General features: G+C 41.5%; 1 protein-coding gene and 18 non-coding genes across 19 annotated transcripts in view; all 19 read right to left on the bottom strand.

The window, feature by feature from the left end:
* LOC137408854 (trifunctional purine biosynthetic protein adenosine-3-like) overlaps positions 1–26,548 on the bottom strand; it is a 139,341-nt gene that overhangs the window by 68,957 nt on the left and 43,836 nt on the right. The window lies entirely within an intron of this gene.
* Positions 693–765, bottom strand: Trnaa-ugc (transfer RNA alanine (anticodon UGC)). Its single transcript has one exon. It is a non-coding gene; the product is annotated as a tRNA-Ala (tRNA).
* Positions 2,612–2,684, bottom strand: Trnaa-agc (transfer RNA alanine (anticodon AGC)). Its single transcript has one exon. It is a non-coding gene; the product is annotated as a tRNA-Ala (tRNA).
* Positions 3,889–3,961, bottom strand: Trnaa-agc (transfer RNA alanine (anticodon AGC)). The gene has a single exon. It is a non-coding gene; the product is annotated as a tRNA-Ala (tRNA).
* Trnaa-ugc (transfer RNA alanine (anticodon UGC)) lies at positions 5,806–5,878 on the bottom strand. The gene has a single exon. It is a non-coding gene; the product is annotated as a tRNA-Ala (tRNA).
* On the bottom strand, positions 7,725–7,797 carry Trnaa-agc (transfer RNA alanine (anticodon AGC)). Its single transcript has one exon. It is a non-coding gene; the product is annotated as a tRNA-Ala (tRNA).
* Trnaa-agc (transfer RNA alanine (anticodon AGC)) lies at positions 8,683–8,755 on the bottom strand. The gene has a single exon. It is a non-coding gene; the product is annotated as a tRNA-Ala (tRNA).
* Trnaa-agc (transfer RNA alanine (anticodon AGC)) lies at positions 9,961–10,033 on the bottom strand. The gene has a single exon. It is a non-coding gene; the product is annotated as a tRNA-Ala (tRNA).
* Trnaa-agc (transfer RNA alanine (anticodon AGC)) lies at positions 10,920–10,992 on the bottom strand. The gene has a single exon. It is a non-coding gene; the product is annotated as a tRNA-Ala (tRNA).
* Trnaa-agc (transfer RNA alanine (anticodon AGC)) lies at positions 11,878–11,950 on the bottom strand. The gene has a single exon. It is a non-coding gene; the product is annotated as a tRNA-Ala (tRNA).
* Positions 13,795–13,867, bottom strand: Trnaa-ugc (transfer RNA alanine (anticodon UGC)). The gene has a single exon. It is a non-coding gene; the product is annotated as a tRNA-Ala (tRNA).
* Positions 15,714–15,786, bottom strand: Trnaa-agc (transfer RNA alanine (anticodon AGC)). The gene has a single exon. It is a non-coding gene; the product is annotated as a tRNA-Ala (tRNA).
* Trnaa-agc (transfer RNA alanine (anticodon AGC)) lies at positions 16,672–16,744 on the bottom strand. The gene has a single exon. It is a non-coding gene; the product is annotated as a tRNA-Ala (tRNA).
* Positions 17,950–18,022, bottom strand: Trnaa-agc (transfer RNA alanine (anticodon AGC)). The gene has a single exon. It is a non-coding gene; the product is annotated as a tRNA-Ala (tRNA).
* Positions 19,867–19,939, bottom strand: Trnaa-agc (transfer RNA alanine (anticodon AGC)). The gene has a single exon. It is a non-coding gene; the product is annotated as a tRNA-Ala (tRNA).
* Trnaa-ugc (transfer RNA alanine (anticodon UGC)) lies at positions 21,784–21,856 on the bottom strand. The gene has a single exon. It is a non-coding gene; the product is annotated as a tRNA-Ala (tRNA).
* Trnaa-ugc (transfer RNA alanine (anticodon UGC)) lies at positions 23,702–23,774 on the bottom strand. The gene has a single exon. It is a non-coding gene; the product is annotated as a tRNA-Ala (tRNA).
* Positions 24,980–25,052, bottom strand: Trnaa-agc (transfer RNA alanine (anticodon AGC)). The gene has a single exon. It is a non-coding gene; the product is annotated as a tRNA-Ala (tRNA).
* Trnaa-agc (transfer RNA alanine (anticodon AGC)) lies at positions 25,939–26,011 on the bottom strand. The gene has a single exon. It is a non-coding gene; the product is annotated as a tRNA-Ala (tRNA).

The following is a 26,548-nucleotide window of genomic DNA, read 5'->3' as shown; positions in this document are numbered from 1 at the left end:
CAGTGCTGGGCTCGACTGATGTAACGTCAGTGACAGGAAAAAAACACGAGAAAATTGGAAGTGGCGGGCAATGATACCGGTGCCTCTCACAAGCTAAGCGAGCGCTCTACCACTTGAGCTACACCCCTTATGGCTATGGCATCGATGAAATTATTTGATTCAAGAAATGTCCGTAAGTAAACTTTAAAACAGAATCGCAAATAAATGAGTAGTGTTCCTAATATGTCTTGAAAACAGGAGCAGCACGCGACTTACTTCTGCAAATTTCGGCTTTTTGTTGATGTTGAAGCAAGCATTGTTGTCAATCGTCATGATTGATGACAGTGCAGGGCTGGATTGATGCATCGATAGTGACAGGAAGATCTCAAAAAAACTGAAAGTGCCGGGTATCGATCCCGGTGCCTCTAACATGCAAAGCGAGCGCTCTACCACTTGAGCTACACCCCCTTATGGCTATGCATTGATGAAACTATTTGATTCATGAAATGTCCGTAGGTAAACTTTAAAACAGAATCGCAATTAGATGAGTAGAGTTCTTAATATGTCTTGAAAACGGGAGCACCATAAGACTTACATCTGCAAATTTCAATTTTTTGTTGATGCTGATGTATACAATTTTGTCAATCGTCATGATTGATGACAGTGCTGGGCTTGATTGATGTATCGATAGGGACAAGAGATCCCGAAAAAATTGGAAGTGCCGGGTATCGATCCCGGTGCCTCTCACATGCAAAGCGAGCGCTCTACCACTTGAGCTACACCCCCTTATGGCTATGCATTGATGAAATTATTTGATTCAAGAAATGTCCGTAGGTAAACTTTAAAACAGAATCGCAATTAGATGAGTAGTGTTCCTAATATGTCTTGAAAACGGGAGCACCATGCGACTTACATCATCAAATTTCGGCTTTTTGTTGATACTGAAGTATAAACTTTTGTCAATCGTCATGATTGATGACAGTGCTGGGCTCGACTGATGTAACGTCAGTGACAGGAAAAAAACACGAGATAATTGGAAGTGGCGGGCAATGATACCGGTGCCTCTCACAAGCTAAGCGAGCGCTCTAACACTTGAGCTACACCCCCTTATGGCTATGGCATTGATGAAATTATTTGATTCAAGAAATGTCCGTAAGTAAACTTTAAAACAGAATCGCAAATAAATGAGTAGTGTTCCTAATATGTCTTGAAAACAGGAGCAGCACGCGACTTACTTCTGCAAATTTCGGCTTTTTGTTGATGTTGAAGCAAGCATTGTTGTCAATCGTCATGATTGATGACAGTGCAGGGCTGGATTGATGCATCGATAGTGACAGGAAGATCTCAAAAAAACTGAAGGTGCCGGGTATCGATCCCGGTGCCTCTCACATGCAAAGCGAGCGCTCTACCACTTGAGTTACACCCCTTATGGCTATGGCATCGATGAAATTATTTGATTCAAGAAATGTCCGTAAGTAAACTTTAAAACAGAATCGCAAATAAATGAGTAGTGTTCCTAATATGTCTTGAAAACAGGAGCAGCACGCGACTTACTTCTGCAAATTTCGGCTTTTTGTTGATGTTGAAGCAAGCATTGTTGTCAATCGTCATGATTGATGACAGTGCAGGGCTGGATTGATGCATCGATAGTGACAGGAAGATCTCAAAAAAACTGAAAGTGCCGGGTATCGATCCCGGTGCCTCTAACATGCAAAGCGAGCGCTCTACCACTTGAGCTACACCCCCTTATGGCCATGCATTGATGAAACTATTTGATTCATGAAATGTCCGTAGGTAAACTTTAAAACAGAATCGCAATTAGATGAGTAGAGTTCTTAATATGTCTTGAAAACGGGAGCACCATAAGACTTACATCTGCAAATTTCGGCTTTTTGTTGATACTGAAGTATAAATTTTTGTCAATCGTCATGATTGATGACAGTGCTGGGCTCGACTGATGTAACGTCAGTGACAGGAAAAAAACACGAGATAATTGGAAGTGGCGGGCAATGATACCGGTGCCTCTCACAAGCTAAGCGAGCGCTCTAACACTTGAGCTACACCCCCTTATGGCTATGGCATTGATGAAATTATTTGATTCAAGAAATGTCCGTAAGTAAACTTTAAAACAGAATCGCAAATAAATGAGTAGTGTTCCTAATATGTCTTGAAAACAGGAGCAGCACGCGACTTACTTCTGCAAATTTCGGCTTTTTGTTGATGTTGAAGCAAGCATTGTTGTCAATCGTCATGATTGATGACAGTGCAGGGCTGGATTGATGCATCGATAGTGACAAGAGATCCCGAAAAAATTGGAAGTGCCGGGTATCGATCCCGGTGCCTCTCACATGCTAAGCGAGCGCTCCACCACTTGAGCTACACCCCCTTATGGCTATGGCATTGATGAAATTATTTGATTCAAGAAATGTCCATAAGTAAACTTTAAAACAGAATCGCAATTAGATGAGTAGAGCTCTTAATATGTCTTGAAAACGGGAGCACCATAAGACTTACATCTGCAAATTTCGGCTTTTTGTTGATGCTGATGTATACAATTTTGTCAATCGTCATGATTGATGACAGTGCTGGGCTTGATTGATGTATCGATAGTGACAAGAGATCCCGAAAAAATTGGAAGTGCCGGGTATCGATCCCGGTGCCTCTCACATGCTAAGCGAGCGCTCTACCACTTGAGCTACACCCCCTTATGGCTATGCATTGATGAAATTATTTGATTCAAGAAATGTCCGTAGGTAAACTTTAAAACAGAATCGCAATTAGATGAGTAGTGTTCCTAATATGTCTTGAAAACGGGAGCACCATGCGACTTACATCATCAAATTTCGGCTTTTTGTTGATACTGAAGTATAAATTTTTGTCAATCGTCATGATTGATGACAGTGCTGGGCTCGACTGATGTAACGTCAGTGACAGGAAAAAAACACGAGAAAATTGGAAGTGGCGGGCAATGATACCGGTGCCTCTCACAAGCTAAGCGAGCGCTCTACCACTTGAGCTACATCCCTTATGGCTATGGCATCGATGAAATTATTTGATTCAAGAAATGTCCGTAAGTAAACTTTAAAACAGAATCGCAAATAAATGAGTAGTGTTCCTAATATGTCTTGAAAACAGGAGCAGCACGCGACTTACTTCTGCAAATTTCGGCTTTTTGTTGATGTTGAAGCAAGCATTGTTGTCAATCGTCATGATTGATGACAGTGCAGGGCTGGATTGATGCATCGATAGTGACAGGAAGATCTCAAAAAAACTGAAGGTGCCGGGTATCGATCCCGGTGCCTCTCACATGCAAAGCGAGCGCTCTACCACTTGAGCTACACCCCTTATGGCTATGGCATCGATGAAATTATTTGATTCAAGAAATGTCCGTAAGTAAACTTTAAAACAGAATCGCAAATAAATGAGTAGTGTTCCTAATATGTCTTGAAAACAGGAGCAGCACGCGACTTACTTCTGCAAATTTCGGCTTTTTGTTGATGTTGAAGCAAGCATTGTTGTCAATCGTCATGATTGATGACAGTGCAGGGCTGGATTGATGCATCGATAGTGACAGGAAGATCTCAAAAAAACTGAAAGTGCCGGGTATCGATCCCGGTGCCTCTAACATGCAAAGCGAGCGCTCTACCACTTGAGCTACACCCCCTTATGGCCATGCATTGATGAAACTATTTGATTCATGAAATGTCCGTAGGTAAACTTTAAAACAGAATCGCAATTAGATGAGTAGAGTTCTTAATATGTCTTGAAAACGGGAGCACCATAAGACTTACATCTGCAAATTTCAATTTTTTGTTGATGCTGATGTATACAATTTTGTCAATCGTCATGATTGATGACAGTGCTGGGCTTGATTGATGTATCGATAGGGACAAGAGATCCCGAAAAAATTGGAAGTGCCGGGTATCGATCCCGGTGCCTCTCACATGCTAAGCGAGCGCTCTACCACTTGAGCTACACCCCCTTATGGCTATCCATTGATGAAATTATTTGATTCAAGAAATGTCCGTAGGTAAACTTTAAAACAGAATCGCAATTAGATGAGTAGTGTTCCTAATATGTCTTGAAAACGGGAGCACCATGCGACTTACATCATCAAATTTCGGCTTTTTGTTGATACTGAAGTATAAATTTTTGTCAATCGTCATGATTGATGACAGTGCTGGGCTCGACTGATGTAACGTCAGTGACAGGAAAAAAACACGAGATAATTGGAAGTGGCGGGCAATGATACCGGTGCCTCTCACAAGCTAAGCGAGCGCTCTAACACTTGAGCTACACCCCCTTATGGCTATGGCATTGATGAAATTATTTGATTCAAGAAATGTCCGTAAGTAAACTTTAAAACAGAATCGCAAATAAATGAGTAGTGTTCCTAATATGTCTTGAAAACAGGAGCAGCACGCGACTTACTTCTGCAAATTTCGGCTTTTTGTTGATGTTGAAGCAAGCATTGTTGTCAATCGTCATGATTGATGACAGTGCAGGGCTGGATTGATGCATCGATAGTGACAAGAGATCCCGAAAAAATTGGAAGTGCCGGGTATCGATCCCGGTGCCTCTCACATGCTAAGCGAGCGCTCCACCACTTGAGCTACACCCCCTTATGGCTATGGCATTGATGAAATTATTTGATTCAAGAAATGTCCATAAGTAAACTTTAAAACAGAATCGCAATTAGATGAGTAGAGCTCTTAATATGTCTTGAAAACGGGAGCACCATAAGACTTACATCTGCAAATTTCGGCTTTTTGTTGATGCTGATGTATACAATTTTGTCAATCGTCATGATTGATGACAGTGCTGGGCTTGATTGATGTATCGATAGTGACAAGAGATCCCGAAAAAATTGGAAGTGCCGGGTATCGATGCCGGTGCCTCTCACATGCTAAGCGAGCGCTCTACCACTTGAGCTACACCCCCTTATGGCTATGCATTGATGAAATTATTTGATTCAAGAAATGTCCGTAGGTAAACTTTAAAACAGAATCGCAATTAGATGAGTAGTGTTCCTAATATGTCTTGAAAACGGGAGCACCATGCGACTTACATCATCAAATTTCGGCTTTTTGTTGATACTGAAGTATAAATTTTTGTCAATCGTCATGATTGATGACAGTGCTGGGCTCGACTGATGTAACGTCAGTGACAGGAAAAAAACACGAGAAAATTGGAAGTGGCGGGCAATGATACCGGTGCCTCTCACAAGCTAAGCGAGCGCTCTACCACTTGAGCTACACCCCTTATGGCTATGGCATCGATGAAATTATTTGATTCAAGAAATGTCCGTAAGTAAACTTTAAAACAGAATCGCAAATAAATGAGTAGTGTTCCTAATATGTCTTGAAAACAGGAGCAGCACGCGACTTACTTCTGCAAATTTCGGCTTTTTGTTGATGTTGAAGCAAGCATTGTTGTCAATCGTCATGATTGATGACAGTGCAGGGCTGGATTGATGCATCGATAGTGACAGGAAGATCTCAAAAAAACTGAAAGTGCCGGGTATCGATCCCGGTGCCTCTAACATGCAAAGCGAGCGCTCTACCACTTGAGCTACACCCCCTTATGGCTATGCATTGATGAAACTATTTGATTCATGAAATGTCCGTAGGTAAACTTTAAAACAGAATCGCAATTAGATGAGTAGAGTTCTTAATATGTCTTGAAAACGGGAGCACCATAAGACTTACATCTGCAAATTTCAATTTTTTGTTGATGCTGATGTATACAATTTTGTCAATCGTCATGATTGATGACAGTGCTGGGCTTGATTGATGTATCGATAGGGACAAGAGATCCCGAAAAAATTGGAAGTGCCGGGTATCGATCCCGGTGCCTCTCACATGCAAAGCGAGCGCTCTACCACTTGAGCTACACCCCCTTATGGCTATGCATTGATGAAATTATTTGATTCAAGAAATGTCCGTAGGTAAACTTTAAAACAGAATCGCAATTAGATGAGTAGTGTTCCTAATATGTCTTGAAAACGGGAGCACCATGCGACTTACATCATCAAATTTCGGCTTTTTGTTGATACTGAAGTATAAACTTTTGTCAATCGTCATGATTGATGACAGTGCTGGGCTCGACTGATGTAACGTCAGTGACAGGAAAAAAACACGAGATAATTGGAAGTGGCGGGCAATGATACCGGTGCCTCTCACAAGCTAAGCGAGCGCTCTAACACTTGAGCTACACCCCCTTATGGCTATGGCATTGATGAAATTATTTGATTCAAGAAATGTCCGTAAGTAAACTTTAAAACAGAATCGCAAATAAATGAGTAGTGTTCCTAATATGTCTTGAAAACAGGAGCAGCACGCGACTTACTTCTGCAAATTTCGGCTTTTTGTTGATGTTGAAGCAAGCATTGTTGTCAATCGTCATGATTGATGACAGTGCAGGGCTGGATTGATGCATCGATAGTGACAGGAAGATCTCAAAAAAACTGAAGGTGCCGGGTATCGATCCCGGTGCCTCTCACATGCAAAGCGAGCGCTCTACCACTTGAGTTACACCCCTTATGGCTATGGCATCGATGAAATTATTTGATTCAAGAAATGTCCGTAAGTAAACTTTAAAACAGAATCGCAAATAAATGAGTAGTGTTCCTAATATGTCTTGAAAACAGGAGCAGCACGCGACTTACTTCTGCAAATTTCGGCTTTTTGTTGATGTTGAAGCAAGCATTGTTGTCAATCGTCATGATTGATGACAGTGCAGGGCTGGATTGATGCATCGATAGTGACAGGAAGATCTCAAAAAAACTGAAAGTGCCGGGTATCGATCCCGGTGCCTCTAACATGCAAAGCGAGCGCTCTACCACTTGAGCTACACCCCCTTATGGCCATGCATTGATGAAACTATTTGATTCATGAAATGTCCGTAGGTAAACTTTAAAACAGAATCGCAATTAGATGAGTAGAGTTCTTAATATGTCTTGAAAACGGGAGCACCATAAGACTTACATCTGCAAATTTCGGCTTTTTGTTGATACTGAAGTATAAATTTTTGTCAATCGTCATGATTGATGACAGTGCTGGGCTCGACTGATGTAACGTCAGTGACAGGAAAAAAACACGAGATAATTGGAAGTGGCGGGCAATGATACCGGTGCCTCTCACAAGCTAAGCGAGCGCTCTAACACTTGAGCTACACCCCCTTATGGCTATGGCATTGATGAAATTATTTGATTCAAGAAATGTCCGTAAGTAAACTTTAAAACAGAATCGCAAATAAATGAGTAGTGTTCCTAATATGTCTTGAAAACAGGAGCAGCACGCGACTTACTTCTGCAAATTTCGGCTTTTTGTTGATGTTGAAGCAAGCATTGTTGTCAATCGTCATGATTGATGACAGTGCAGGGCTGGATTGATGCATCGATAGTGACAAGAGATCCCGAAAAAATTGGAAGTGCCGGGTATCGATCCCGGTGCCTCTCACATGCTAAGCGAGCGCTCCACCACTTGAGCTACACCCCCTTATGGCTATGGCATTGATGAAATTATTTGATTCAAGAAATGTCCATAAGTAAACTTTAAAACAGAATCGCAATTAGATGAGTAGAGCTCTTAATATGTCTTGAAAACGGGAGCACCATAAGACTTACATCTGCAAATTTCGGCTTTTTGTTGATGCTGATGTATACAATTTTGTCAATCGTCATGATTGATGACAGTGCTGGGCTTGATTGATGTATCGATAGTGACAAGAGATCCCGAAAAAATTGGAAGTGCCGGGTATCGATCCCGGTGCCTCTCACATGCTAAGCGAGCGCTCTACCACTTGAGCTACACCCCCTTATGGCTATGCATTGATGAAATTATTTGATTCAAGAAATGTCCGTAGGTAAACTTTAAAACAGAATCGCAATTAGATGAGTAGTGTTCCTAATATGTCTTGAAAACGGGAGCACCATGCGACTTACATCATCAAATTTCGGCTTTTTGTTGATACTGAAGTATAAATTTTTGTCAATCGTCATGATTGATGACAGTGCTGGGCTCGACTGATGTAACGTCAGTGACAGGAAAAAAACACGAGAAAATTGGAAGTGGCGGGCAATGATACCGGTGCCTCTCACAAGCTAAGCGAGCGCTCTACCACTTGAGCTACATCCCTTATGGCTATGGCATCGATGAAATTATTTGATTCAAGAAATGTCCGTAAGTAAACTTTAAAACAGAATCGCAAATAAATGAGTAGTGTTCCTAATATGTCTTGAAAACAGGAGCAGCACGCGACTTACTTCTGCAAATTTCGGCTTTTTGTTGATGTTGAAGCAAGCATTGTTGTCAATCGTCATGATTGATGACAGTGCAGGGCTGGATTGATGCATCGATAGTGACAGGAAGATCTCAAAAAAACTGAAAGTGCCGGGTATCGATCCCGGTGCCTCTAACATGCAAAGCGAGCGCTCTACCACTTGAGCTACACCCCCTTATGGCCATGCATTGATGAAACTATTTGATTCATGAAATGTCCGTAGGTAAACTTTAAAACAGAATCGCAATTAGATGAGTAGAGTTCTTAATATGTCTTGAAAACGGGAGCACCATAAGACTTACATCTGCAAATTTCAATTTTTTGTTGATGCTGATGTATACAATTTTGTCAATCGTCATGATTGATGACAGTGCTGGGCTTGATTGATGTATCGATAGGGACAAGAGATCCCGAAAAAATTGGAAGTGCCGGGTATCGATCCCGGTGCCTCTCACATGCTAAGCGAGCGCTCTACCACTTGAGCTACACCCCCTTATGGCTATGCATTGATGAAATTATTTGATTCAAGAAATGTCCATAGGTAAACTTTAAAACAGAATCGCAATTAGATGAGTAGTGTTCCTAATATGTCTTGAAAACGGGAGCACCATGCGACTTACATCATCAAATTTCGGCTTTTTGTTGATACTGAAGTATAAATTTTTGTCAATCGTCATGATTGATGACAGTGCTGGGCTCGACTGATGTAACGTCAGTGACAGGAAAAAAACACGAGATAATTGGAAGTGGCGGGCAATGATACCGGTGCCTCTCACAAGCTAAGCGAGCGCTCTAACACTTGAGCTACACCCCCTTATGGCTATGGCATTGATGAAATTATTTGATTCAAGAAATGTCCGTAAGTAAACTTTAAAACAGAATCGCAAATAAATGAGTAGTGTTCCTAATATGTCTTGAAAACAGGAGCAGCACGCGACTTACTTCTGCAAATTTCGGCTTTTTGTTGATGTTGAAGCAAGCATTGTTGTCAATCGTCATGATTGATGACAGTGCAGGGCTGGATTGATGCATCGATAGTGACAGGAAGATCTCAAAAAAACTGAAGGTGCCGGGTATCGATCCCGGTGCCTCTCACATGCAAAGCGAGCGCTCTACCACTTGAGCTACACCCCTTATGGCTATGGCATCGATGAAATTATTTGATTCAAGAAATGTCCGTAAGTAAACTTTAAAACAGAATCGCAAATAAATGAGTAGTGTTCCTAATATGTCTTGAAAACAGGAGCAGCACGCGACTTACTTCTGCAAATTTCGGCTTTTTGTTGATGTTGAAGCAAGCATTGTTGTCAATCGTCATGATTGATGACAGTGCAGGGCTGGATTGATGCATCGATAGTGACAGGAAGATCTCAAAAAAACTGAAAGTGCCGGGTATCGATCCCGGTGCCTCTAACATGCAAAGCGAGCGCTCTACCACTTGAGCTACACCCCCTTATGGCCATGCATTGATGAAACTATTTGATTCATGAAATGTCCGTAGGTAAACTTTAAAACAGAATCGCAATTAGATGAGTAGAGTTCTTAATATGTCTTGAAAACGGGAGCACCATAAGACTTACATCTGCAAATTTCAATTTTTTGTTGATGCTGATGTATACAATTTTGTCAATCGTCATGATTGATGACAGTGCTGGGCTTGATTGATGTATCGATAGGGACAAGAGATCCCGAAAAAATTGGAAGTGCCGGGTATCGATCCCGGTGCCTCTCACATGCTAAGCGAGCGCTCTACCACTTGAGCTACACCCCCTTATGGCTATCCATTGATGAAATTATTTGATTCAAGAAATGTCCGTAGGTAAACTTTAAAACAGAATCGCAATTAGATGAGTAGTGTTCCTAATATGTCTTGAAAACGGGAGCACCATGCGACTTACATCATCAAATTTCGGCTTTTTGTTGATACTGAAGTATAAATTTTTGTCAATCGTCATGATTGATGACAGTGCTGGGCTCGACTGATGTAACGTCAGTGACAGGAAAAAAACACGAGATAATTGGAAGTGGCGGGCAATGATACCGGTGCCTCTCACAAGCTAAGCGAGCGCTCTAACACTTGAGCTACACCCCCTTATGGCTATGGCATTGATGAAATTATTTGATTCAAGAAATGTCCGTAAGTAAACTTTAAAACAGAATCGCAAATAAATGAGTAGTGTTCCTAATATGTCTTGAAAACAGGAGCAGCACGCGACTTACTTCTGCAAATTTCGGCTTTTTGTTGATGTTGAAGCAAGCATTGTTGTCAATCGTCATGATTGATGACAGTGCAGGGCTGGATTGATGCATCGATAGTGACAAGAGATCCCGAAAAAATTGGAAGTGCCGGGTATCGATCCCGGTGCCTCTCACATGCTAAGCGAGCGCTCCACCACTTGAGCTACACCCCCTTATGGCTATGGCATTGATGAAATTATTTGATTCAAGAAATGTCCATAAGTAAACTTTAAAACAGAATCGCAATTAGATGAGTAGAGCTCTTAATATGTCTTGAAAACGGGAGCACCATAAGACTTACATCTGCAAATTTCGGCTTTTTGTTGATGCTGATGTATACAATTTTGTCAATCGTCATGATTGATGACAGTGCTGGGCTTGATTGATGTATCGATAGTGACAAGAGATCCCGAAAAAATTGGAAGTGCCGGGTATCGATCCCGGTGCCTCTCACATGCTAAGCGAGCGCTCTACCACTTGAGCTACACCCCCTTATGGCTATGCATTGATGAAATTATTTGATTCAAGAAATGTCCGTAGGTAAACTTTAAAACAGAATCGCAATTAGATGAGTAGTGTTCCTAATATGTCTTGAAAACGGGAGCACCATGCGACTTACATCATCAAATTTCGGCTTTTTGTTGATACTGAAGTATAAATTTTTGTCAATCGTCATGATTGATGACAGTGCTGGGCTCGACTGATGTAACGTCAGTGACAGGAAAAAAACACGAGAAAATTGGAAGTGGCGGGCAATGATACCGGTGCCTCTCACAAGCTAAGCGAGCGCTCTACCACTTGAGCTACACCCCTTATGGCTATGGCATCGATGAAATTATTTGATTCAAGAAATGTCCGTAAGTAAACTTTAAAACAGAATCGCAAATAAATGAGTAGTGTTCCTAATATGTCTTGAAAACAGGAGCAGCACGCGACTTACTTCTGCAAATTTCGGCTTTTTGTTGATGTTGAAGCAAGCATTGTTGTCAATCGTCATGATTGATGACAGTGCAGGGCTGGATTGATGCATCGATAGTGACAGGAAGATCTCAAAAAAACTGAAAGTGCCGGGTATCGATCCCGGTGCCTCTAACATGCAAAGCGAGCGCTCTACCACTTGAGCTACACCCCCTTATGGCCATGCATTGATGAAACTATTTGATTCATGAAATGTCCGTAGGTAAACTTTAAAACAGAATCGCAATTAGATGAGTAGAGTTCTTAATATGTCTTGAAAACGGGAGCACCATAAGACTTACATCTGCAAATTTCAATTTTTTGTTGATGCTGATGTATACAATTTTGTCAATCGTCATGATTGATGACAGTGCTGGGCTTGATTGATGTATCGATAGGGACAAGAGATCCCGAAAAAATTGGAAGTGCCGGGTATCGATCCCGGTGCCTCTCACATGCTAAGCGAGCGCTCTACCACTTGAGCTACACCCCCTTATGGCTATGCATTGATGAAATTATTTGATTCAAGAAATGTCCGTAGGTAAACTTTAAAACAGAATCGCAATTAGATGAGTAGTGTTCCTAATATGTCTTGAAAACGGGAGCACCATGCGACTTACATCATCAAATTTCGGCTTTTTGTTGATACTGAAGTATAAATTTTTGTCAATCGTCATGATTGATGACAGTGCTGGGCTCGACTGATGTAACGTCAGTGACAGGAAAAAAACACGAGATAATTGGAAGTGGCGGGCAATGATACCGGTGCCTCTCACAAGCTAAGCGAGCGCTCTAACACTTGAGCTACACCCCCTTATGGCTATGGCATTGATGAAATTATTTGATTCAAGAAATGTCCGTAAGTAAACTTTAAAACAGAATCGCAAATAAATGAGTAGTGTTCCTAATATGTCTTGAAAACAGGAGCAGCACGCGACTTACTTCTGCAAATTTCGGCTTTTTGTTGATGTTGAAGCAAGCATTGTTGTCAATCGTCATGATTGATGACAGTGCAGGGCTGGATTGATGCATCGATAGTGACAAGAGATCCCGAAAAAATTGGAAGTGCCGGGTATCGATCCCGGTGCCTCTCACATGCTAAGCGAGCGCTCCACCACTTGAGCTACACCCCCTTATTGCTATGGCATTGATGAAATTATTTGATTCAAGAAATGTCCATAAGTAAACTTTAAAACAGAATCGCAATTAGATGAGTAGAGCTCTTAATATGTCTTGAAAACGGGAGCACCATAAGACTTACATCTGCAAATTTCGGCTTTTTGTTGATGCTGATGTATACAATTTTGTCAATCGTCATGATTGATGACAGTGCTGGGCTTGATTGATGTATCGATAGTGACAAGAGATCCCGAAAAAATTGGAAGTGCCGGGTATCGATGCCGGTGCCTCTCACATGCTAAGCGAGCGCTCTACCACTTGAGCTACACCCCCTTATGGCTATGCATTGATGAAATTATTTGATTCAAGAAATGTCCGTAGGTAAACTTTAAAACAGAATCGCAATTAGATGAGTAGTGTTCCTAATATGTCTTGAAAACGGGAGCACCATGCGACTTACATCATCAAATTTCGGCTTTTTGTTGATACTGAAGTATAAATTTTTGTCAATCGTCATGATTGATGACAGTGCTGGGCTCGACTGATGTAACGTCAGTGACAGGAAAAAAACACGAGAAAATTGGAAGTGGCGGGCAATGATACCGGTGCCTCTCACAAGCTAAGCGAGCGCTCTACCACTTGAGCTACACCCCTTATGGCTATGGCATCGATGAAATTATTTGATTCAAGAAATGTCCGTAAGTAAACTTTAAAACAGAATCGCAAATAAATGAGTAGTGTTCCTAATATGTCTTGAAAACAGGAGCAGCACGCGACTTACTTCTGCAAATTTCGGCTTTTTGTTGATGTTGAAGCAAGCATTGTTGTCAATCGTCATGATTGATGACAGTGCAGGGCTGGATTGATGCATCGATAGTGACAGGAAGATCTCAAAAAAACTGAAAGTGCCGGGTATCGATCCCGGTGCCTCTAACATGCAAAGCGAGCGCTCTACCACTTGAGCTACACCCCCTTATGGCTATGCATTGATGAAACTATTTGATTCATGAAATGTCCGTAGGTAAACTTTAAAACAGAATCGCAATTAGATGAGTAGAGTTCTTAATATGTCTTGAAAACGGGAGCACCATAAGACTTACATCTGCAAATTTCAATTTTTTGTTGATGCTGATGTATACAATTTTGTCAATCGTCATGATTGATGACAGTGCTGGGCTTGATTGATGTATCGATAGGGACAAGAGATCCCGAAAAAATTGGAAGTGCCGGGTATCGATCCCGGTGCCTCTCACATGCAAAGCGAGCGCTCTACCACTTGAGCTACACCCCCTTATGGCTATGCATTGATGAAATTATTTGATTCAAGAAATGTCCGTAGGTAAACTTTAAAACAGAATCGCAATTAGATGAGTAGTGTTCCTAATATGTCTTGAAAACGGGAGCACCATGCGACTTACATCATCAAATTTCGGCTTTTTGTTGATACTGAAGTATAAACTTTTGTCAATCGTCATGATTGATGACAGTGCTGGGCTCGACTGATGTAACGTCAGTGACAGGAAAAAAACACGAGATAATTGGAAGTGGCGGGCAATGATACCGGTGCCTCTCACAAGCTAAGCGAGCGCTCTAACACTTGAGCTACACCCCCTTATGGCTATGGCATTGATGAAATTATTTGATTCAAGAAATGTCCGTAAGTAAACTTTAAAACAGAATCGCAAATAAATGAGTAGTGTTCCTAATATGTCTTGAAAACAGGAGCAGCACGCGACTTACTTCTGCAAATTTCGGCTTTTTGTTGATGTTGAAGCAAGCATTGTTGTCAATCGTCATGATTGATGACAGTGCAGGGCTGGATTGATGCATCGATAGTGACAGGAAGATCTCAAAAAAACTGAAGGTGCCGGGTATCGATCCCGGTGCCTCTCACATGCAAAGCGAGCGCTCTACCACTTGAGTTACACCCCTTATGGCTATGGCATCGATGAAATTATTTGATTCAAGAAATGTCCGTAAGTAAACTTTAAAACAGAATCGCAAATAAATGAGTAGTGTTCCTAATATGTCTTGAAAACAGGAGCAGCACGCGACTTACTTCTGCAAATTTCGGCTTTTTGTTGATGTTGAAGCAAGCATTGTTGTCAATCGTCATGATTGATGACAGTGCAGGGCTGGATTGATGCATCGATAGTGACAGGAAGATCTCAAAAAAACTGAAAGTGCCGGGTATCGATCCCGGTGCCTCTAACATGCAAAGCGAGCGCTCTACCACTTGAGCTACACCCCCTTATGGCCATGCATTGATGAAACTATTTGATTCATGAAATGTCCGTAGGTAAACTTTAAAACAGAATCGCAATTAGATGAGTAGAGTTCTTAATATGTCTTGAAAACGGGAGCACCATAAGACTTACATCTGCAAATTTCGGCTTTTTGTTGATACTGAAGTATAAATTTTTGTCAATCGTCATGATTGATGACAGTGCTGGGCTCGACTGATGTAACGTCAGTGACAGGAAAAAAACACGAGATAATTGGAAGTGGCGGGCAATGATACCGGTGCCTCTCACAAGCTAAGCGAGCGCTCTAACACTTGAGCTACACCCCCTTATGGCTATGGCATTGATGAAATTATTTGATTCAAGAAATGTCCGTAAGTAAACTTTAAAACAGAATCGCAAATAAATGAGTAGTGTTCCTAATATGTCTTGAAAACAGGAGCAGCACGCGACTTACTTCTGCAAATTTCGGCTTTTTGTTGATGTTGAAGCAAGCATTGTTGTCAATCGTCATGATTGATGACAGTGCAGGGCTGGATTGATGCATCGATAGTGACAAGAGATCCCGAAAAAATTGGAAGTGCCGGGTATCGATCCCGGTGCCTCTCACATGCTAAGCGAGCGCTCCACCACTTGAGCTACACCCCCTTATGGCTATGGCATTGATGAAATTATTTGATTCAAGAAATGTCCATAAGTAAACTTTAAAACAGAATCGCAATTAGATGAGTAGAGCTCTTAATATGTCTTGAAAACGGGAGCACCATAAGACTTACATCTGCAAATTTCGGCTTTTTGTTGATGCTGATGTATACAATTTTGTCAATCGTCATGATTGATGACAGTGCTGGGCTTGATTGATGTATCGATAGTGACAAGAGATCCCGAAAAAATTGGAAGTGCCGGGTATCGATCCCGGTGCCTCTCACATGCTAAGCGAGCGCTCTACCACTTGAGCTACACCCCCTTATGGCTATGCATTGATGAAATTATTTGATTCAAGAAATGTCCGTAGGTAAACTTTAAAACAGAATCGCAATTAGATGAGTAGTGTTCCTAATATGTCTTGAAAACGGGAGCACCATGCGACTTACATCATCAAATTTCGGCTTTTTGTTGATACTGAAGTATAAATTTTTGTCAATCGTCATGATTGATGACAGTGCTGGGCTCGACTGATGTAACGTCAGTGACAGGAAAAAAACACGAGAAAATTGGAAGTGGCGGGCAATGATACCGGTGCCTCTCACAAGCTAAGCGAGCGCTCTACCACTTGAGCTACATCCCTTATGGCTATGGCATCGATGAAATTATTTGATTCAAGAAATGTCCGTAAGTAAACTTTAAAACAGAATCGCAAATAAATGAGTAGTGTTCCTAATATGTCTTGAAAACAGGAGCAGCACGCGACTTACTTCTGCAAATTTCGGCTTTTTGTTGATGTTGAAGCAAGCATTGTTGTCAATCGTCATGATTGATGACAGTGCAGGGCTGGATTGATGCATCGATAGTGACAGGAAGATCTCAAAAAAACTGAAAGTGCCGGGTATCGATCCCGGTGCCTCTAACATGCAAAGCGAGCGCTCTACCACTTGAGCTACACCCCCTTATGGCCATGCATTGATGAAACTATTTGATTCATGAAATGTCCGTAGGTAAACTTTAAAACAGAATCGCAATTAGATGAGTAGAGTTCTTAATATGTCTTGAAAACGGGAGCACCATAAGACTTACATCTGCAAATTTCAATTTTTTGTTGATGCTGATGTATACAATTTTGTCAATCGTCATGATTGATGACAGTGCTGGGCTTGATTGATGTATCGATAGGGACAAGAGATCCCGAAAAAATTGGAAGTGCCGGGTATCGATCCCGGTGCCTCTCACATGCTAAGCGAGCGCTCTACCACTTGAGCTACACCCCCTTATGGCTATGCATTGATGAAATTATTTGATTCAAGAAATGTCCATAGGTAAACTTTAAAACAGAATCGCAATTAGATGAGTAGTGTTCCTAATATGTCTTGAAAACGGGAGCACCATGCGACTTACATCATCAAATTTCGGCTTTTTGTTGATACTGAAGTATAAATTTTTGTCAATCGTCATGATTGATGACAGTGCTGGGCTCGACTGATGTAACGTCAGTGACAGGAAAAAAACACGAGATAATTGGAAGTGGCGGGCAATGATACCGGTGCCTCTCACAAGCTAAGCGAGCGCTCTAACACTTGAGCTACACCCCCTTATGGCTATGGCATTGATGAAATTATTTGATTCAAGAAATGTCCGTAAGTAAACTTTAAAACAGAATCGCAAATAAATGAGTAGTGTTCCTAATATGTCTTGAAAACAGGAGCAGCACGCGACTTACTTCTGCAAATTTCGGCTTTTTGTTGATGTTGAAGCAAGCATTGTTGTCAATCGTCATGATTGATGACAGTGCAGGGCTGGATTGATGCATCGATAGTGACAGGAAGATCTCAAAAAAACTGAAGGTGCCGGGTATCGATCCCGGTGCCTCTCACATGCAAAGCGAGCGCTCTACCACTTGAGCTACACCCCTTATGGCTATGGCATCGATGAAATTATTTGATTCAAGAAATGTCCGTAAGTAAACTTTAAAACAGAATCGCAAATAAATGAGTAGTGTTCCTAATATGTCTTGAAAACAGGAGCAGCACGCGACTTACTTCTGCAAATTTCGGCTTTTTGTTGATGTTGAAGCAAGCATTGTTGTCAATCGTCATGATTGATGACAGTGCAGGGCTGGATTGATGCATCGATAGTGACAGGAAGATCTCAAAAAAACTGAAAGTGCCGGGTATCGATCCCGGTGCCTCTAACATGCAAAGCGAGCGCTCTACCACTTGAGCTACACCCCCTTATGGCCATGCATTGATGAAACTATTTGATTCATGAAATGTCCGTAGGTAAACTTTAAAACAGAATCGCAATTAGATGAGTAGAGTTCTTAATATGTCTTGAAAACGGGAGCACCATAAGACTTACATCTGCAAATTTCAATTTTTTGTTGATGCTGATGTATACAATTTTGTCAATCGTCATGATTGATGACAGTGCTGGGCTTGATTGATGTATCGATAGGGACAAGAGATCCCGAAAAAATTGGAAGTGCCGGGTATCGATCCCGGTGCCTCTCACATGCTAAGCGAGCGCTCTACCACTTGAGCTACACCCCCTTATGGCTATCCATTGATGAAATTATTTGATTCAAGAAATGTCCGTAGGTAAACTTTAAAACAGAATCGCAATTAGATGAGTAGTGTTCCTAATATGTCTTGAAAACGGGAGCACCATGCGACTTACATCATCAAATTTCGGCTTTTTGTTGATACTGAAGTATAAATTTTTGTCAATCGTCATGATTGATGACAGTGCTGGGCTCGACTGATGTAACGTCAGTGACAGGAAAAAAACACGAGATAATTGGAAGTGGCGGGCAATGATACCGGTGCCTCTCACAAGCTAAGCGAGCGCTCTAACACTTGAGCTACACCCCCTTATGGCTATGGCATTGATGAAATTATTTGATTCAAGAAATGTCCGTAAGTAAACTTTAAAACAGAATCGCAAATAAATGAGTAGTGTTCCTAATATGTCTTGAAAACAGGAGCAGCACGCGACTTACTTCTGCAAATTTCGGCTTTTTGTTGATGTTGAAGCAAGCATTGTTGTCAATCGTCATGATTGATGACAGTGCAGGGCTGGATTGATGCATCGATAGTGACAAGAGATCCCGAAAAAATTGGAAGTGCCGGGTATCGATCCCGGTGCCTCTCACATGCTAAGCGAGCGCTCCACCACTTGAGCTACACCCCCTTATGGCTATGGCATTGATGAAATTATTTGATTCAAGAAATGTCCATAAGTAAACTTTAAAACAGAATCGCAATTAGATGAGTAGAGCTCTTAATATGTCTTGAAAACGGGAGCACCATAAGACTTACATCTGCAAATTTCGGCTTTTTGTTGATGCTGATGTATACAATTTTGTCAATCGTCATGATTGATGACAGTGCTGGGCTTGATTGATGTATCGATAGTGACAAGAGATCCCGAAAAAATTGGAAGTGCCGGGTATCGATGCCGGTGCCTCTCACATGCTAAGCGAGCGCTCTACCACTTGAGCTACACCCCCTTATGGCTATGCATTGATGAAATTATTTGATTCAAGAAATGTCCGTAGGTAAACTTTAAAACAGAATCGCAATTAGATGAGTAGTGTTCCTAATATGTCTTGAAAACGGGAGCACCATGCGACTTACATCATCAAATTTCGGCTTTTTGTTGATACTGAAGTATAAATTTTTGTCAATCGTCATGATTGATGACAGTGCTGGGCTCGACTGATGTAACGTCAGTGACAGGAAAAAAACACGAGAAAATTGGAAGTGGCGGGCAATGATACCGGTGCCTCTCACAAGCTAAGCGAGCGCTCTACCACTTGAGCTACACCCCTTATGGCTATGGCATCGATGAAATTATTTGATTCAAGAAATGTCCGTAAGTAAACTTTAAAACAGAATCGCAAATAAATGAGTAGTGTTCCTAATATGTCTTGAAAACAGGAGCAGCACGCGACTTACTTCTGCAAATTTCGGCTTTTTGTTGATGTTGAAGCAAGCATTGTTGTCAATCGTCATGATTGATGACAGTGCAGGGCTGGATTGATGCATCGATAGTGACAGGAAGATCTCAAAAAAACTGAAAGTGCCGGGTATCGATCCCGGTGCCTCTAACATGCAAAGCGAGCGCTCTACCACTTGAGCTACACCCCCTTATGGCCATGCATTGATGAAACTATTTGATTCATGAAATGTCCGTAGGTAAACTTTAAAACAGAATCGCAATTAGATGAGTAGAGTTCTTAATATGTCTTGAAAACGGGAGCACCATAAGACTTACATCTGCAAATTTCGGCTTTTTGTTGATGCTGATGTATACAATTTTGTCAATCGTCATGATTGATGACAGTGCTGGGCTTGATTGATGTATCGATAGGGACAAGAGATCCCGAAAAAATTGGAAGTGCCGGGTATCGATCCCGGTGCCTCTCACATGCTAAGCGAGCGCTCTACCACTTGAGCTACACCCCCTTATGGCTATGCATTGATGAAATTATTTGATTCAAGAAATGTCCGTAGGTAAACTTTAAAACAGAATCGCAATTAGATGAGTAGTGTTCCTAATATGTCTTGAAAACGGGAGCACCATGCGACTTACATCATCAAATTTCGGCTTTTTGTTGATACTGAAGTATAAATTTTTGTCAATCGTCATGATTGATGACAGTGCTGGGCTCGACTGATGTAACGTCAGTGACAGGAAAAAAACACGAGATAATTGGAAGTGGCGGGCAATGATACCGGTGCCTCTCACAAGCTAAGCGAGCGCTCTAACACTTGAGCTACACCCCCTTATGGCTATGGCATTGATGAAATTATTTGATTCAAGAAATGTCCGTAAGTAAACTTTAAAACAGAATCGCAAATAAATGAGTAGTGTTCCTAATATGTCTTGAAAACAGGAGCAGCACGCGACTTACTTCTGCAAATTTCGGCTTTTTGTTGATGTTGAAGCAAGCATTGTTGTCAATCGTCATGATTGATGACAGTGCAGGGCTGGATTGATGCATCGATAGTGACAAGAGATCCCGAAAAAATTGGAAGTGCCGGGTATCGATCCCGGTGCCTCTCACATGCTAAGCGAGCGCTCCACCACTTGAGCTACACCCCCTTATTGCTATGGCATTGATGAAATTATTTGATTCAAGAAATGTCCATAAGTAAACTTTAAAACAGAATCGCAATTAGATGAGTAGAGCTCTTAATATGTCTTGAAAACGGGAGCACCATAAGACTTACATCTGCAAATTTCGGCTTTTTGTTGATGCTGATGTATACAATTTTGTCAATCGTCATGATTGATGACAGTGCTGGGCTTGATTGATGTATCGATAGTGACAAGAGATCCCGAAAAAATTGGAAGTGCCGGGTATCGATGCCGGTGCCTCTCACATGCTAAGCGAGCGCTCTACCACTTGAGCTACACCCCCTTATGGCTATGCATTGATGAAATTATTTGATTCAAGAAATGTCCGTAGGTAAACTTTAAAACAGAATCGCAATTAGATGAGTAGTGTTCCTAATATGTCTTGAAAACGGGAGCACCATGCGACTTACATCATCAAATTTCGGCTTTTTGTTGATACTGAAGTATAAATTTTTGTCAATCGTCATGATTGATGACAGTGCTGGGCTCGACTGATGTAACGTCAGTGACAGGAAAAAAACACGAGAAAATTGGAAGTGGCGGGCAATGATACCGGTGCCTCTCACAAGCTAAGCGAGCGCTCTACCACTTGAGCTACACCCCTTATGGCTATGGCATCGATGAAATTATTTGATTCAAGAAATGTCCGTAAGTAAACTTTAAAACAGAATCGCAAATAAATGAGTAGTGTTCCTAATATGTCTTGAAAACAGGAGCAGCACGCGACTTACTTCTGCAAATTTCGGCTTTTTGTTGATGTTGAAGCAAGCATTGTTGTCAATCGTCATGATTGATGACAGTGCAGGGCTGGATTGATGCATCGATAGTGACAGGAAGATCTCAAAAAAACTGAAAGTGCCGGGTATCGATCCCGGTGCCTCTAACATGCAAAGCGAGCGCTCTACCACTTGAGCTACACCCCCTTATGGCCATGCATTGATGAAACTATTTGATTCATGAAATGTCCGTAGGTAAACTTTAAAACAGAATCGCAATTAGATGAGTAGAGTTCTTAATATGTCTTGAAAACGGGAGCACCATAAGACTTACATCTGCAAATTTCAATTTTTTGTTGATGCTGATGTATACAATTTTGTCAATCGTCATGATTGATGACAGTGCTGGGCTTGATTGATGTATCGATAGGGACAAGAGATCCCGAAAAAATTGGAAGTGCCGGGTATCGATCCCGGTGTCTCTCACATGCAAAGCGAGCGCTCTACCACTTGAGCTACACCCCCTTATGGCTATGCATTGATGAAATTATTTGATTCAAGAAATGTCCGTAGGTAAACTTTAAAACAGAATCGCAATTAGATGAGTAGTGTTCCTAATATGTCTTGAAAACGGGAGCACCATGCGACTTACATCATCAAATTTCGGCTTTTTGTTGATACTGAAGTATAAATTTTTGTCAATCGTCATGATTGATGACAGTGCTGGGCTCGACTGATGTAACGTCAGTGACAGGAAAAAAACACGAGATAATTGGAAGTGGCGGGCAATGATACCGGTGCCTCTCACAAGCTAAGCGAGCGCTCTAACACTTGAGCTACACCCCCTTATGGCTATGGCATTGATGAAATTATTTGATTCAAGAAATGTCCGTAAGTAAACTTTAAAACAGAATCGCAAATAAATGAGTAGTGTTCCTAATATGTCTTGAAAACAGGAGCAGCACGCGACTTACTTCTGCAAATTTCGGCTTTTTGTTGATGTTGAAGCAAGCATTGTTGTCAATCGTCATGATTGATGACAGTGCAGGGCTGGATTGATGCATCGATAGTGACAGGAAGATCTCAAAAAAACTGAAGGTGCCGGGTATCGATCCCGGTGCCTCTCACATGCAAAGCGAGCGCTCTACCACTTGAGCTACACCCCTTATGGCTATGGCATCGATGAAATTATTTGATTCAAGAAATGTCCGTAAGTAAACTTTAAAACAGAATCGCAAATAAATGAGTAGTGTTCCTAATATGTCTTGAAAACAGGAGCAGCACGCGACTTACTTCTGCAAATTTCGGCTTTTTGTTGATGTTGAAGCAAGCATTGTTGTCAATCGTCATGATTGATGACAGTGCAGGGCTGGATTGATGCATCGATAGTGACAGGAAGATCTCAAAAAAACTGAAAGTGCCGGGTATCGATCCCGGTGCCTCTAACATGCAAAGCGAGCGCTCTACCACTTGAGCTACACCCCCTTATGGCCATGCATTGATGAAACTATTTGATTCATGAAATGTCCGTAGGTAAACTTTAAAACAGAATCGCAATTAGATGAGTAGAGTTCTTAATATGTCTTGAAAACGGGAGCACCATGCGACTTACATCATCAAATTTCGGCTTTTTGTTGATACTGAAGTATAAATTTTTGTCAATCGTCATGATTGATGACAGTGCTGGGCTCGACTGATGTAACGTCAGTGACAGGAAAAAAACACGAGAAAATTGGAAGTGGCGGGCAATGATACCGGTGCCTCTCACAAGCTAAGCGAGCGCTCTACCACTTGAGCTACACCCCTTATGGCTATGGCATCGATGAAATTATTTGATTCAAGAAATGTCCGTAAGTAAACTTTAAAACAGAATCGCAAATAAATGAGTAGTGTTCCTAATATGTCTTGAAAACAGGAGCAGCACGCGACTTACTTCTGCAAATTTCGGCTTTTTGTTGATGTTGAAGCAAGCATTGTTGTCAATCGTCATGATTGATGACAGTGCAGGGCTGGATTGATGCATCGATAGTGACAGGAAGATCTCAAAAAAACTGAAAGTGCCGGGTATCGATCCCGGTGCCTCTAACATGCAAAGCGAGCGCTCTACCACTTGAGCTACACCCCCTTATGGCTATGCATTGATGAAACTATTTGATTCATGAAATGTCCGTAGGTAAACTTTAAAACAGAATCGCAATTAGATGAGTAGAGTTCTTAATATGTCTTGAAAACGGGAGCACCATAAGACTTACATCTGCAAATTTCAATTTTTTGTTGATGCTGATGTATACAATTTTGTCAATCGTCATGATTGATGACAGTGCTGGGCTTGATTGATGTATCGATAGGGACAAGAGATCCCGAAAAAATTGGAAGTGCCGGGTATCGATCCCGGTGCCTCTCACATGCAAAGCGAGCGCTCTACCACTTGAGCTACACCCCCTTATGGCTATGCATTGATGAAATTATTTGATTCAAGAAATGTCCGTAGGTAAACTTTAAAACAGAATCGCAATTAGATGAGTAGTGTTCCTAATATGTCTTGAAAACGGGAGCACCATGCGACTTACATCATCAAATTTCGGCTTTTTGTTGATACTGAAGTATAAACTTTTGTCAATCGTCATGATTGATGACAGTGCTGGGCTCGACTGATGTAACGTCAGTGACAGGAAAAAAACACGAGATAATTGGAAGTGGCGGGCAATGATACCGGTGCCTCTCACAAGCTAAGCGAGCGCTCTAACACTTGAGCTACACCCCCTTATGGCTATGGCATTGATGAAATTATTTGATTCAAGAAATGTCCGTAAGTAAACTTTAAAACAGAATCGCAAATAAATGAGTAGTGTTCCTAATATGTCTTGAAAACAGGAGCAGCACGCGACTTACTTCTGCAAATTTCGGCTTTTTGTTGATGTTGAAGCAAGCATTGTTGTCAATCGTCATGATTGATGACAGTGCAGGGCTGGATTGATGCATCGATAGTGACAGGAAGATCTCAAAAAAACTGAAGGTGCCGGGTATCGATCCCGGTGCCTCTCACATGCAAAGCGAGCGCTCTACCACTTGAGTTACACCCCTTATGGCTATGGCATCGATGAAATTATTTGATTCAAGAAATGTCCGTAAGTAAACTTTAAAACAGAATCGCAAATAAATGAGTAGTGTTCCTAATATGTCTTGAAAACAGGAGCAGCACGCGACTTACTTCTGCAAATTTCGGCTTTTTGTTGATGTTGAAGCAAGCATTGTTGTCAATCGTCATGATTGATGACAGTGCAGGGCTGGATTGATGCATCGATAGTGATAGGAAGATCTCAAAAAAACTGAAAGTGCCGGGTATCGATCCCGGTGCCTCTAACATGCAAAGCGAGCGCTCTACCACTTGAGCTACACCCCCTTATGGCCATGCATTGATGAAACTATTTGATTCATGAAATGTCCGTAGGTAAACTTTAAAACAGAATCGCAATTAGATGAGTAGAGTTCTTAATATGTCTTGAAAACGGGAGCACCATAAGACTTACATCTGCAAATTTCAATTTTTTGTTGATGCTGATGTATACAATTTTGTCAATCGTCATGATTGATGACAGTGCTGGGCTTGATTGATGTATCGATAGGGACAAGAGATCCCGAAAAAATTGGAAGTGCCGGGTATCGATCCCGGTGCCTCTCACATGCTAAGCGAGCGCTCTACCACTTGAGCTACACCCCCTTATGGCTATCCATTGATGAAATTATTTGATTCAAGAAATGTCCGTAGGTAAACTTTAAAACAGAATCGCAATTAGATGAGTAGTGTTCCTAATATGTCTTGAAAACTGGAGCACCATGCGACTTACATCATCAAATTTCGGCTTTTTGTTGATACTGAAGTATAAATTTTTGTCAATCGTCATGATTGATGACAGTGCTGGGCTCGACTGATGTAACGTCAGTGACAGGAAAAAAACACGAGATAATTGGAAGTGGCGGGCAATGATACCGGTGCCTCTCACAAGCTAAGCGAGCGCTCTAACACTTGAGCTACACCCCCTTATGGCTATGGCATTGATGAAATTATTTGATTCAAGAAATGTCCGTAAGTAAACTTTAAAACAGAATCGCAAATAAATGAGTAGTGTTCCTAATATGTCTTGAAAACAGGAGCAGCACGCGACTTACTTCTGCAAATTTCGGCTTTTTGTTGATGTTGAAGCAAGCATTGTTGTCAATCGTCATGATTGATGACAGTGCAGGGCTGGATTGATGCATCGATAGTGACAAGAGATCCCGAAAAAATTGGAAGTGCCGGGTATCGATCCCGGTGCCTCTCACATGCTAAGCGAGCGCTCCACCACTTGAGCTACACCCCCTTATGGCTATGGCATTGATGAAATTATTTGATTCAAGAAATGTCCATAAGTAAACTTTAAAACAGAATCGCAATTAGATGAGTAGAGCTCTTAATATGTCTTGAAAACGGGAGCACCATAAGACTTACATCTGCAAATTTCGGCTTTTTGTTGATGCTGATGTATACAATTTTGTCAATCGTCATGATTGATGACAGTGCTGGGCTTGATTGATGTATCGATAGTGACAAGAGATCCCGAAAAAATTGGAAGTGCCGGGTATCGATCCCGGTGCCTCTCACATGCTAAGCGAGCGCTCTACCACTTGAGCTACACCCCCTTATGGCTATGCATTGATGAAATTATTTGATTCAAGAAATGTCCGTAGGTAAACTTTAAAACAGAATCGCAATTAAATGAGTAGTGTTCCTAATATGTCTTGAAAACGGGAGCACCATGCGACTTACATCATCAAATTTCGGCTTTTTGTTGATACTGAAGTATAAATTTTTGTCAATCGTCATGATTGATGACAGTGCTGGGCTCGACTGATGTAACGTCAGTGACAGGAAAAAAACACGAGAAAATTGGAAGTGGCGGGCAATGATACCGGTGCCTCTCACAAGCTAAGCGAGCGCTCTACCACTTGAGCTACATCCCTTATGGCTATGGCATCGATGAAATTATTTGATTCAAGAAATGTCCGTAAGTAAACTTTAAAACAGAATCGCAAATAAATGAGTAGTGTTCCTAATATGTCTTGAAAACAGGAGCAGCACGCGACTTACTTCTGCAAATTTCGGCTTTTTGTTGATGTTGAAGCAAGCATTGTTGTCAATCGTCATGATTGATGACAGTGCAGGGCTGGATTGATGCA

Source organism: Watersipora subatra, chromosome 11, assembly GCF_963576615.1.
Source record: "Watersipora subatra chromosome 11, tzWatSuba1.1, whole genome shotgun sequence".
NCBI lineage: Eukaryota > Metazoa > Bryozoa > Gymnolaemata > Cheilostomatida > Watersiporidae > Watersipora > Watersipora subatra.
Note: the sequence above shows the minus strand (reverse complement) of the source record. Positions and strands in the feature narration are given on the sequence as shown.